The sequence below is a fragment of the Dromiciops gliroides genome, chromosome 1, assembly GCF_019393635.1.
Source record: "Dromiciops gliroides isolate mDroGli1 chromosome 1, mDroGli1.pri, whole genome shotgun sequence".
NCBI lineage: Eukaryota > Metazoa > Chordata > Mammalia > Microbiotheria > Microbiotheriidae > Dromiciops > Dromiciops gliroides.
The window spans coordinates 582,687,289-582,701,877 of NC_057861.1; the positions used below are offsets into that span (position 1 = coordinate 582,687,289).

The 14,589-nt window shown below is 39.7% G+C and overlaps 1 non-coding gene across 1 annotated transcript; it reads right to left on the bottom strand.

Annotated features, from left to right (window-relative positions):
- Positions 1 to 7,151: 7,151 nt before the first annotated feature.
- LOC122737480 lies at positions 7,152 to 7,258 on the bottom strand. The gene has a single exon (XR_006354313.1). It is a non-coding gene; the product is annotated as a U6 spliceosomal RNA (small nuclear RNA).
- Between the last annotated feature and the right edge of the window lie 7,331 nt (positions 7,259 to 14,589).

Below are 14,589 nucleotides of genomic sequence, written 5' to 3' on the forward strand. Positions count from 1 at the left end.
TCCTGGGTTCCTAAGCCAACCCCCGAGGTGGGTACCTTTTTCTGTGGAGGTGTGTTTTGGGGGTTTACACGTCATAAGGTGAATCTGGGGACAAATTTGGCCTTTTCTGCGCATGTCTCTTTCTGATTTCCATGGCTAGTTTCAAAATATCTCCATTTTTCATTAGAATTTCTATACCCTTGTCATTGCCTTTATTGTCTTCAGGTCTCCATGGCCTAGATCCCTCTGTTCCTGTTATGGGTACTGATTTATGTGGGTACAAGAACCTAGCATAAGTTATCCATTAACTGGGGTCTGACTCCTAAAAGGGAGTCATAATATCTTAATTAATATCTTAGCTAATATCTTAATTAATTAATTATTATTAATTAATATATTAGCTAATATCTTAATTAGAGCTTGGGTCTTAGGTTTTTCTTTTCTTTTCTATTTTTTTTTTTAGTGAGGCAATTGGGATTAAGTGACTTGCCCAGGGTTACACAGCTAGTAAGTGTTAAGTTTCTGAGGCCGGACTTGAACTCAGGTACTCTTGACTCCAGGGCTGGTGCTCTAACCACTGTGCCACCTAGCTGCCCCTTTTTGCCTCCTACATCAAAATGACTGACTACAGTATCTTTGCTAAGACAACCCCACAGATTGTATGGTCCATAGGGTCACAAAGAGCTGGACACAACTGAACAACTCAACAACAACAATGTATTATAGTCCCCATAGAGTAAGCTCTATGAGGGAATAAGTTCTATATATCCTATTTATGGGTCCTCTCTACCTTCCTCAGCACCTAGCATAGTAGACTGTGAGCTTTTAATTAACGTTTGCTGAATTTAATTGAAATGTTCCAGTTGCTTATGATGTAATCATGAAGCACTCTACAAAAAAATCTACTTGTTTTCAAGATATCTCATTTTCTATTCTAAGTCATGGGAAGGAGAGAGAAGGTGAGGATTGACGTGCATGCCAGTTGTTCAAGTCCTTAGTACTATCACAAATTTGCCCCACCCCCCACCCCCAGAAACTTAGAGCTATCTCTTTTCTTGGAAAACATGCTATCTGTTTGACTGATTTCTTTCCATCTTTACAGGGGCTACAGAAATCAGAAACAATGCAAGTAAAGACATTGTTATCTATTAGAAATGAATGAACACAGGGCTAGGTGGTGCAGTGGATAAAGCACCGGCCCTAGATTCAGGAGTACCTGAGTTCAAATCCGGCCTCAGACACTTAACACTTACTAGCTGTGTGACCCTGGGCAAGTCACTTAATCCCAATTGCCTCACTAAAAAAAAAATTAAAAATTAAAAAAAAAGAAATGAATGAACACAATGACCCATCTGTTGCTATCCCCACAGGTTCCTCTGAGAACACTAGACTCTCCAGCTTCTAGCTGGCAATCTAGTCATTTCTCCCAAGGAGGCATTGCACCATACGTCATGATTATTATTACAGCAGGCGCAGAAAAGGGAGGAAAAAACCCATCTATCTCTGTCCTAATGAACAATCTCATAGAGAAAACAAAAAATCTTCCAGTGGCCAGAAGTAATAAGAAGTGCTACTTCCAGAGAATGATACTTTGGGATTATGACTTGAATGGAGGCAACAGGGTATAGTGGCTAGAGAGCTGGTCTTGAAGCCAAGAGGACTAGGATTCAAATCCTGTCTCTGACATATTCTAGCTGTGTGACTCTGGGCAAGTTACTAAACCTCTAGGCAACTCTCTGAAACATGAAGTTACAGAAAAGATGCTGATCTGTATGGGAAGTAAGAGGTTTTCTTCACCAGAGAATTCTCTATACTAGGGAAATCACAGATCTAACAACTGTGTTCTTAATCACCTTGGACAAAGGGGGAAAATTACTAAATTCTGGAAGGAAAAAGCAATACCATCCTTAGACCCTAGCAAGCAGAGGCAGCAAACCCCACACCTCAGGAGGCCCTTGCTCATCATAGGCACAAAAAAATTATTAAGCTAAAAATGAAATATTCAGACTAAAACAAAATAATCATCAATGACTTGAACAACTAAGTGAATATTTTTTTTGGCGGGGCAATGAGGGTTAAATGACTTCCCCAGGGTCACACAGCTAGCACGTGTCAAGTGTCTGGGGCTGGATTTGAACTCAGGTCCTCCTGAATCCAGGGCCATTGCTTTATCCACTATACCACCTAGCTGCCCCAACTAAGTGAATATTAACCTTATTTGTATAGGATGTGGGAACATCTGAATACAACTAAATTAAGCCAGCCAATTGTCCTGGACTATGTTGTCCAAAGCTGGGTCAAAGGCAGAAACACAATGAGCTGGGTGATAGTGGAATATTGTCTTGCAGGAAAAGCTCCCAATTTGGAGCTAAGTTGACTAGTTGCCACATTTTTGCATGTGAGAAGCTCAGTTGTGCAGTGGTAGAATCTCTACTCCCAACTTGGAGCAGGTGGGGTTTGGCCAGGTAAGTTTAATTCATCCCCTTCACTGCCTCAAAAATTGAGCAGGGTGGGAGAAGAGGAAACCCTTGAGCTGCCTCAGGACCCTCAGGCTGAACTGGACCAGACTTAGGCTCCCCATGAGTATCCCCAACCCTGGCCTCAGACATCTACTAGCTGTGTGACCCTGGGCAAGTCACTTAATCCCATTTGCCTCAGTTTCCTCATCTGTAAAAATGAGCTGGAGAACAAAATGGTAAACCCTTCCCAGTCTCTTTGCTGAGAAAACTCCAAATAGGATCACCTAGAATAGGACACAACTAAACAAATCATCGTTGCCCCCTAACTCCAGCCCAAATAAATTCATCACCATAAAACTCATCATCATGGAGTTTGCTTCCACTTTGCTACTCATACCTCATCAGTATCCTCAGTTGCTTCTGCCCCTCTGACTGGAGGGCTAAGCAAAACAAAATAAAACAAAAGAACCCTCTTCCCAAAGCCTCCTTTTATAGAAGGCTAAGAATCCTAGTCATCCCTTCCTTTGCCTCCAGATCCTCTGCTTGGATTAAACTCTACCCTCATCATCATGGGTCCCCTGCCCCAGCTCCACCCCACCCCCCAGTCAGGTACATTTGACTGTGTAGCCCCCTCTTTTCAACTTCCTTTTGTATATTGTCTCCTACCATTAGATAGTAAATTCCTTGAGGACAGGGACTCTTTCTTTTTTATACCCCCAGTGCTTAGTACAGTGTTTGACACATAGTTTACACTTAATAAATGTTTTTTCTTTGTACTGTATTGTAGAATGCATCAATTAGAAGCAAACAACGAAAGTTTTTTTTTTAAATCACTAAAGCCTTTCCATATATTATATTAGATTCTTGAACATCAAGAACTGCCCTGAAAATACCGCATTCTGCAGAGAAAATGTATTAATCAGAGAAGTAAAAGGATAATACGTGGTATCTTATAGTTTTGTTCATCTAAAGAATCAGTACTGGTTGGAATGAAGATATACATGCAAACCTACCAAAATGTTGAGAGCCAGCTCAGAACTATATTCCGCCATTAAAAAGTGTTTTCTTAGGGGGGGGCAGCTAGGTGGCGCAGTGGATAGAGCACTGGCCCTGGAGTCAGGAATACCTGAGTTCAAATCTGGCCTCAGACACTTGACACTTGCTAGCTGTGTGACCCTGGGCAAGTCACTTAATCCCCACTGCCCCACCAAAAAAAATATATATATATATATCATCAAAAGTGTTTTCTTTTATAAAAATCAGGGACTTTACAAGAGACAGCTGTATAATTGTAATATGATTCTTCAAGTCAAATTAATGTTACCAATTCATTATAACAAAACACTTGCATAACAACTTAAATATTGTTGATTTTCCCCTCTGATTTTGTACTATGCACATACCACACAAATGCCAATTTAGACTTATTGCATGGCCTGTATGTGTAATCCATATTAAGAAATATTAATATTGTTCAATGCTTATGGGGCTAAAAAGAGGGCTACGTGGTCTAATTTTGGTCAGTAATACCATCTGGATAATGCTGATTCAGAAGGAGAACATTTGTTAGTTGCAACGAGATACAAATTAGATCAGGTTATGAATCATACTGTACAAAATAAAATGTTACTATTATTAATGCATTATGTGCTAGAGTACAAGATATAGAATTAGATATAGGGAGCAGCTAGGTGGCACAGTGGATAAAGCACTGGCCCTGAATTCAGGAGGATCTGAGTACAAATTCGGCCTCAGATACTTGACACTAGCTGTGTGACCCTGGGCAAGTCATTCAACCTTCATTGCCCCACAAAAAAAGAAGAAGAAGAAGAAGAAGAAGAAGAAGAAGAAGAAGAAGAAGAAGAAGAAGAAGAAGAAGAAGATATAATGCCTGACCGAAAGATCCATGCTCCAAATAATACCTGTAGAAGGATGCAAGCAATGGCACTACAATACCATGTTATCAGAGTATATTGTGATTATGGTCAATTGAGAACACAAGACTAATGTGAAATACTTCAATCAATGTCATCAACCTACTGAGCCATCTCTGAACAATATAACTAGCAATTTCATTGTTTAGCTGTGAGAATAAAAGTATGTGGGGCAAGAAATGGAAGCAGCCAGGCATGGCTTATAGACAGATAAATAGATGTAGTCCTTACTTTAGAAAATGAAATATTGTCTCACTGGCATACAAAATTATTCGTCAACAATTGGCAAGGGTGGGGTGGGGTGAGAGGGAAGACCAGATCCCTAAATATTGCCCATATCCTTTTACCCTAGTAGAAATAGAAGAAAGAACTTTTTTAAAGTGACTCCGTCAGGCTGTGTCAACATAGTACAAAATCAAGAATAATTTTTGTCATATATTCAGTTAATTTGTTCGATGGTATAAGGGTCCGCTTGGCTTTTGACTCAGACTTTTTTCTTGAATCCTCTTGCCTGGGTGCAGATTAAGACGCTGCCCTGATCTGACCTCAGACACTTGACACTTACTAGCTGTGTGACTCTGGACAAGTCACTTAACCCTCATTGCTCCACAAAAAAAAAAAAAAAAAAAGTCCCTGCCCTGATCTCCACTGGGTACAATGGTCAGATGTAGGCATTTGTTCTAACCCACAGTGGTTTTTTTATTTGACTAAGCCTCAGAGATTTGGCCAAAGTAAGGGGGTCCAAAAGAGTCATGGTTACAAATATCTGGTTCTGCCTAATCCTTAATTACACACTTTCTCACACACACACACACACACACACACACTAATCTGTTTACCAAATCCTGACTCGTGATTGTACAAGATGACTGCTATTCAACCCAGGCCTGAAATAGCAATAATAGAGTCTGTTTTTACAACTGAATTACAAGAAAGGGGAGCAGGGAAACTAGCAAAGGATTCTAAGGGTGCCCTTATCTATTACAGAGAAACCCAATATACAGGGTGTCCTCAAAGTCTTAGTGAAGATTTAAGCGACTATAGTTATTATACTTGTAATACATTAGCTATTCAAGCTAATAAGCCATTTGCTATTAAAGCTTAAAAATGCACTGACTTAGGGGCAGCTAGGTGGTGCAGTGGATAGAGAGCACTGGCCCTGGATTCAGGAGGACCTGAGTTCAAATCCGACCTCAGACACTTAACAATTACTAGCTTTGTGACCCTAGGCAAGTCACTTAACCCCAATTGCCTCACCAAAAAACAAAACAAAACAAAAAAATGCAATGACTTATTTTTGTTTTGAAACATAGTTGTCCGCTATGTAAATAGGAGTTTTTTTCACTGTTAAATAGGATTTTTAAAGTACTGATTAGAGATCCTCTGGGGGGAACAAAGTTTTGTGAGCTCTGGGGCCAAGAAGAAAAAGTTAGGTTCCTCTTCCACATGACTGGCCTTCAAATACTTGAAGTCTTCTTTTCTACAAACTAAACATCCTTACTACTTTCTTTTTTGTTTTTGTTTTTGTGGGGCAATGAGGGTTAAGTGACTTGCCCAGAGTCACTCAGCGAATAAGTGTCAAGTGTCTAAGGCCGAATTTGAACTCAGGTCCACCTGAATCCAGGGCCAGTGCTTTATCCACTGCACCACCTAGTTGTCCAACATCCCTATTACTTTTCAACCAATCCAAATATGAGTCAAGATCTTGCCCCACTTGATATTCTCCACCTTCACAACATCCCTTCCTAAAATGTGACAAATACCAAGGGGATTGATTTTTTTAAAAACAGCATGAAGAAAGGTGGGCTTAGCAATACCAGATTTCAAACTACATTACTAAGTGGTAATCATCAAAACAATCTGGTACTGGGGGCAGCTAGGTGGCACAGTGGATAGAACAGTGGCCCTGGAGTCAGGAGTACCTGAGTTCAAATCTGGCCTCAGACACTTGACACTTACTAGCTGTGTGACCCTGGGCAAGTCACTTAACCCCAATTGCCACACTAAAAAAAAAAAAAATCTGGTACTGGCTAAGAAATAGAATGGTGGATCAGCTAATGGATTTAATAAACAATACATAGTAATAGATAACCTTAGTAATCTAGTGTTTGATAAATGCAAAGATCCACATTTTTAGGACAAGAATTCACTATTTGACCAAAATTGTTGGGTAAACTGGAAAACAGTTTGGCAAAAACCAGGTATAGACCAGTATGTCGTATCAAATACCAAGATAAGGTCAAAATGTGGACATGATTTAAATAGGCAAATTAAGGGAGCATGGAATAGTTTACCTATAGATCTATTTATGACCAAACAAGATATCATGTAAAAAAAATTAATAATTAGCTAATCTAACCTGGAAAAATTTATATAATTGGACTTATATAAAAATTATGATTATATGAAAAATTATAAGCTTAGAAAAATTATAATTGGGCCGTAAGTCCCTTCATGGTTGCCATTCAAATGTAGAAATATTTTAACTGACTATGGTTAATTTAGAGGCTAATTTGACTGGGATACATAATCTGGGACTGTTGACTAACTGGCTATCTGACTGCTATTAATTTAATATGGGCCATTTATAAAGTTCCACCACACTGCTCCACTCCCAAATTGATAAGCAAAGGATTAAGAAGCCTCTTAACTAAATAATCAAAGCAGAGTTTATTTATGAGATATTATTTAAACATAAAAATACAGGGAAATAAAATGTACAACCTGACTGCATTCCCATTCAGGTGCTTCTACCTGCTGCCCCTGGAACTTTTTTTTTTTAAATATGGAACGCTTCACGAATTTGCGTGTCATCCTTGCGCAGAGGCCATGCTAATCTTCTCTGTATCGTTCCAATTTTAGTATATGTGCTGCCCAAGTGAGCACGCCTGGAACTTTTTTAATACAATAAGGGCCGTAGCCACCGCCTTCCACCTTAGGGTATGTTCCACTTTCCCTGCTCAGCTACTTTCTAACTCCGAGCCCCTTTCACTTTGCAAATCCCCCTGTTTCTAACTTTCCTCTCCTTACTGCCACCGCTGAACCTGTGTTTCTCTCACTGACCTCTCCTTCCGTTCTCCTAGTGCTCCAGTGTCCTTCTGTTCTCTTAATCTTTGCTTTCTTCAACCTGTACCCTGTGCTGACTGCTTCTGTGCTCTCTGCTGCCACTTTTGCCACCCCTCTAATCTTGTTATCCCCCTTTAATCTTGTCTGCTGCCCCCTCCCCTCTGACTAACTCCCAGGTCTATATGTATCTTTCTTTTCTCCACTCAAACCTCGGAGCTTTTTTTTGCCCCCACACACCAAGCTAATCCACCAGCCAAGGCTGTGGCTGGGGGGTGGGGGGGGACACTCAGGGGTCTCGAGAGTACCACACCCAGGGCTCCAGGGGCCCATGCCCCCTGTTGTGCGCCCAGGGACCTCGGCATGCACTACACCAGAGCCCGGCATGGATGAGCCCAGGATCTCTCAGATAGATCCTCTCAGGGTGGAGGGAGCTGGGGCTCTCTCCCCCAGCTGTCTGACCTGGCATCTTGTACAGTCCACGGGGCTTTTTGGCTCAGCTAAAGCAAAAAGGGAGGGGCACCAGCACCTCCCACACAGAAGAGACCCTGAGGGCCTAAGGCTTTCTAATCTCAGCCCAAAGGTAGGGTCCCCAAATCAAAGTAAATTTCCACAATATAGAGAGCATTACAGGATGTAAAATGGATAATTTTGATTACATTAAATTAATAAGGCTTTGCACAAACAAAACCAATATAGCCAAAATTCGAAGGAAAGAAGAAAATGGAGGGGGGGATAATCCAGGGAGGAGAGATTTTTATAGCAAGTTTCTCAGATAAAAGCCTCATTTCTCAAATATATAGAGAAATGAGTCAAATGTGTAAAAATAAATCCCGTGGGGGCAGAGCCAAGATGGCGGAGGAAAGGTGGTGACTCTCTGTGATTCCCTACAAATATGTCCACATGGGGGCAGCTAGGTGGTGCGCAGTGGATAGAGCACCAGCCCTGGATTCAGGAGGACCTGAGTTCAAATCTGGCCTCAGACACTTGACACTTACTAGCCGTGTGACCCTGGGCAAGTCACTTAACCCCCATTGCCCCACAAAAACAAACAAAAAACAAATACATCCACATACCTGCAAAAATAATGCCATAAAACAACTTCTGGAGCAGCATAACCCACAAAAGAACAGAGTGAGACTATTTTCAAGCCAAAGACAACTTAATTAGGTGACTGGGATCATCTGCTGTTCGGGGTAAGAGAGGAGCTCAGTGTGGCACAGATCCAGCCCCAAGCAGGCCATGCCTCCAAACCCAGAACATACACATGTTCAAGTGGGTATAGTAATATATTTTTCCCTGGAGAAAAGTGGGAGGGGAAGGGGATAAGGGGGAGAGAGGCAAAGGAAGGGAGGGCAGATTGGGGGAGGGGGCAGTAAAAAGGAAAACACTTTCAAGGAGGGATAGGGTGAAAGAAGATAGAAAATAGAGTAAATATCAAGGGAGGGAATCGGATGGAGGATAATATAGTTAGCAATAGTAACTGTGAAAGAAATGATGAGCAGGATGCTATCAGGATGTATGAAAAATGCAAACCATAATCAGAGAAAGAACCGATGGTATCTGAATACAGATTGAAGTATAATTTTCTTTGTTAGTTCCTCTTTCTAAAGTTATTTTGTCTATTTTCTTCTACAACATGACTAACATGAAGATGTTTTGCATGACTGCACATGTATGACTTATATCTTAGGGAGAGTTGAAGAGGGGGGATGGGGGGGAGGGAGGAAGAAAATTTGGAACACAAAGTTCTAAAAAGTCATTGTGAAAAAAATTTGGTTTTTTTTACATGTAATTTGGGGAAAATTCTAAATAAAAAAAATTATACAAAAAAAAATACCATTCCCCAGTTGATAGTCAAAGGATATGAAAAGGCATTTTTAAGAAGAAATTAAAGGTGTCTATAGTCATATGAAAAAATTATCTAAATTACTATTAATTAGAGAAACAAATTAAAAAACTGTGGTAACATTTCATACTTATTAGATTGGCTAACATGACAGAAAAAGAAAATAAATGATTGGAGAGGATGTAAAAAAAATGGGAATACTAATATACTGTTGGTGAAGTTGTGAACTGGTCCAGTCATTCTGAAAAACAAGTTGGAAATATGCTCAAAGATCTATAAAATTATTCATACACTTTGACCCAGCAATACCACTACTAAGTCTGTATCCCAAAAAGATCAAAAGAAAAGGAAAAGGACCTATATATACAAAAACATAACAGTTCTCTTTGTGGTGGCAAAGAATTGGAAATTGAGAGATGCCTCAAAAAGAGAAAAAGACCTATTTGTACAAAAATATTTATAACAGCTCTTTTTGAAGTGGCTAAGAATTGGACATCAAAGGAATGCCCATCAATTGGGGAATGGCTAAACAAGCCATGGCGTATGATTGTGATGGAATATTATTGTGCTATAAGAAATGACAAGCAGGATGATTTCAGAAAGGCCTGGAAATACTTGTATGAACTGATGTATAGTGAAGTGAGCAGAACCAAGAGAACCAAGAGAACCTTGTGCACAGAGACAGCAATATTGTTTGATGAAGAATTGTGAAGGACTTAACTATTTTCAACAATACAATGATCCAAGACAATCCCAAACGACTATTGATGAAATATACTATCTAGCTCCAAAGAAAGAACTAATATTGATGGAACACAGACTGAAGCATGGTATTTTTCACTTTCTTTCATTTTTTTCTTTTAATCAAGTTTTCTTATACAAATGGCTAATATAGTAATGTTTTGCATAATCATACATGTATAACCTACACATGATTGTTTGCCACCTCAGAGAGGGGGAGGGATAAAAATTGGAACCCCAAACTATAAATAAAAATGCTTATTACTTTAAATAAATAAAACTATAAATAAAAATATTTGTTACTTTTAAAAAAAAAATACTGATTAAAAGAAAAATGGACCTGAGGGAGGAGCAGGAAGAGGGGGAAGGAGAGGTTTGGGAGTTCATTAATGTAGGAATTAATGTAGAAAAGCCTCAGTGAAAAAACTCTATCCATTAATGCAGATCGACAACTGTTTTAGAGAGTTGCCTGGACATTTTTTAAGCTTTTTACAGAGGGATGTTTATTTCAAAGATAAAGCAAGAAGAAACATACAAATCTTTCCTCCAGTACCTCAGGGATATAATTTTTCTTATACCACCTCAGTCTCTAGGGGAGTAGGCTCAACTTATCCCTGTTCTCCCATAACATTAGTTCCATCAAGTTCCATATCCAAAGGTGGCACTGATGCTGAATGAGTACTTGTCTCAGCTACCACTGAACTGGAAATCATGAAGGTCAGCATCTTCTTCAATGATGGCTGCAGACCAGGACTCTGAATTGCCTCTTGTTTTTTTGTGTTTTTTTTTTTGGTGAGGCAATTGGGGTTAAGTGACTTGCCCAGGGTCACACAGCTGGTGAGTGTTAAGTGTCTGAGGCCAGATTTGAACTCAGGTCCTCCTGACTCCAGGGCCAATGCTCTATCCACTTCGCCACCTAGCTGACCCTATGAATTGCCTCTTGATGTTTTGAAACTCACAAGGTTGGGGGAGTGGCAATATTCTTCAAATAAAATGGAGAAGAATAAATACAGGTGCCAAGAACTAACACTTATTTTGTGGAGCCACATTTGCCTGGATAATCTTAAGCATTTTATTTAAACTCGTTTTGATATCCTCGCAATTTGAGAGACGGAAAAGTGCAGGAAAATTATTCCCTTCTTATTGTTGTAAAGGAATGAGGGGGGAGTTATCAGCCAAAATGCGGGTAAGTTTAATGAATTCCCTAATCAATTTGATGTGATTACAGGGCATGGATGCATTGGGAGAGCACATCTCATTGAGACAGGATGCATATCAGCATCTCTTTTAGAGTCACAGGAAACTCCTCTTTGGCTCCCAATGGCTAGGGATGCTTCCAAGGCGACTGATAACTGAAGATAAAAACTACACTCAAAACAAAACAAAGGGGCGGGGGGCAGCTCGATAGCACAGTGGATAAAGCATTGGCGCTGGATTCAGGAGGACCTGAGTTCAAATCTGGCCTCAGACACTTGACACTTACTAGCTGTGTGACCCTGGGCAAGTCACTTAACCCTCATTGCCCTACAAAAACCAAAAAAAAAACAACAAAAAAAACCCCCTACACTCTTCTTAGAGGGGCTGCGCTTCTCCTCATGGTCTACATGAAACAAGCTAGGGGAGGTACTCTTTCACTTCAATACTCTCTCTTTCTCTCAGAAGCACAGGATAAAGGCAAACATGTATGTAAGTGCTCAGCCCAAAAAATTAGTTCATGAATAGTGTCCATGGATTCCAAAATTCTCTAAGGGGGGATTCTGAATTCACTAAGGATAACCCCCACCCCTCCTCTCAGTTTCCCTAACTATAAAATGAGGTGGGTGAATTATATAGCCTGAGGTCCCAGATCTGGGTCCCAGGTACCATGTGTTCCAAAAGTGCCAATAAATCACAAAAAAGTACTCAGACTATTTGGCCATTGATGGGGCTGACTTGGTCCACCAGGAATAAATGAGTAAAGATGTCACTAATATGGCACTTAGGTGCCTGCTAGCATGAGGCAGTATACTGCATCCTGGGGAGAGAGGCAAGAAAATAATGGAATGCATGTGAAGTTTCTTGCATAGGAATTTACCAAGTGAACGTTATAGAATCTATATCATACAATACATGGGAATATATTTTATATGATTATTAAACATGTCATATGGTATGATTTGCAGGAACTGCATTTTTTGGTCAGAGGAAAATATAACAAATGCTAGGATATTCTCCTCCTCTCTCATTCCTTTGAATAACTATGGAAAAGTAAAGGATTTCCACTCCCAAGGTATGCATGATGTTATAAAGCTGGTAATTGAGAAAGACCAGAAACTGGGAAGTGAACACCAAGGGAATATAATGAGTCCTGGTGAGTGTTAGCCTGGGAAGGAGGCACAGAAATAGGAGGACTCATCATTACCTTGCCCGAGAAACTGGTGGGTCATCTTAGCAGTGCTACTGAGCTGGGAGTGCCATGTAGAACAATCCAGAAATTGGAAAGAGAAAATTAAAGACATTGTCCTATGCAACTCCCACACCCTCCCACACCTTTAGACTGGTAAGAACTCATGTGTATAATTGCAAATGACTCTGGGGATTTACTTATGTCTTAGAACTACTGGTTAATCACTCAGGGATTTTGATCTTCCCCCTAATACTGTGAACTTATTATCTGCAAAGAAAGTTGGTCTAATTATATTGGGAGTAGGAGGTATCACACATTCCTTTTCCCTAGTTTCTTTTTTTCTTTTTCTTTTTTTTTAGTGAGGCAATTGGGGTTAATTGACTTGCCCAGGGTCACACAGCTAGTAAGTGTTAAGTGTCTCAGGCCGGATTTGAACTCAGGTACTCCTGACTCCAGGGCCGGTGCTCTATCCACTGTACCACCTAGCTGCCCCCCTAGTTTCTTAAGTAGAGGTTGTGAGTCAAGTCTTATTTTCATGAGACAACTGTTACACTAATAAGTACTAAAATGTGTAATAAGACACAAGTTTTGTGGGATTTCAGAAGAAAGAGAAAAATGAGAGTTTTGTATCACTTGGGCAAGACTTCACAGAAATGGTGGGACTTGAGTTGGGCCTTGAAGAATGAATTTAGTTTAAGCTGGCAGGGAGAATTGTAGACATTCCAGAGTGAATGACATGAGTGAAGGAAGTATGCCACTGTTTTGGAAGTGCAAGAATACCTTGCATAGTTTAAACATCATTTTGAAATATAACAACTAATAAGAAGCAGCTAGTGGTACCGTGTGATAGTGGGTGACTTATTTGTCTCAGTTTCCTCATTTGCAAAACAGATTAGGGTATATACACTAGCTATTATTAAGTATACCTAAACCTTACTCTAAGGGCAGCTAGGTGACACAGTGGACAGAATACCAGGCCTGGAGTCAGGATGATCTGAGTTCATGTTTGACCTCAGACACTTAGCTATGTGACCCTGGGCAAGTCACTTAACCCTATTTGTGTCAGCTTCCTCAGCTGTAAAATGAGTTGGAGAAAAAAAATGATAACCACTCCAGTATCTTTGCCAAGAAAATCCCAAATAGGGTTACAAAGAGTCGGACATTACTGAAATGACTGAACAACGAAAACCTTATCTTGAGGCACAAAACCATGCTGATAACACCATTTAGCCAACTGTCTATAGTATCATTTCTTTGGGATTAAATGCCTCCTGTAATATTAATTCACCTAACTACGTGTTCATAGAATTAATGAACATTGTCAGAAAGAAAGAGAACGGAACAGTACATATGTCAGTTTTTGCAATATGTTAGTTTTGATGAATTTATTTTTCTTTTTTATTGTAAAGGGTACCTCTATACAGCAGGAAATACAAGTAACAAAAACTAAAGATATCAATAAAATTCTTTTTTTTGTTTGTTTTTTGGGGGGTTTTTTGGTGAGGCAATTGGGGTTAAGTGACTTGCCTAGGGTTACACAGCTAGTAAGTGTTAAGTGTCTGAGGCTGGATTTGAACTCAGGTCCTCCTGACTCCAGGGCAGGTGCTCTATCCACTGTGCCACCTAGCTGCCCCAAAATTCATTTTTAAAAAAGAAAATTTCTCTTATGGAAAATGAGACTGGTGAACAGTATGGTTTTATTTAAGGGTTTTTGGTTGGGTTTGGTTTTTTTTTTGGTTAGGCAATTGGGGTTAAGTGACTTGCCCAGGGTCACACAGCTAGTTAAGTGTCAAATGTCTGAGACCAGATTTGAACTCAGGTCCTCCTGACTCCAGGGCCAGCACGATTTTATTTAAGTTTTAAAGTTATCGCTATTCTTTCTTCTTTTTGTATATTTGTGAAAAAAAAATAATCCTCTTCACTTTTCATTCAAAATTTGATCCATATACAATGATTTTGTGATATATATATGTATATATAAAATAATTTTTCTCTTGTGTAATATAATTGACATTAAGTTGTTGAAATAAATGACCCCAAGGTGTATGCTGCATTGCTCTTTGTAATTTCTCCCAAAGATTGACAAAGTTTACTTGCCCTGTTTGCTGCTATTAAACTATATATAAAAATTAATATATCGGGGCAACTAGGTGGCTCAGTGGATAAAGCACTGGCCCT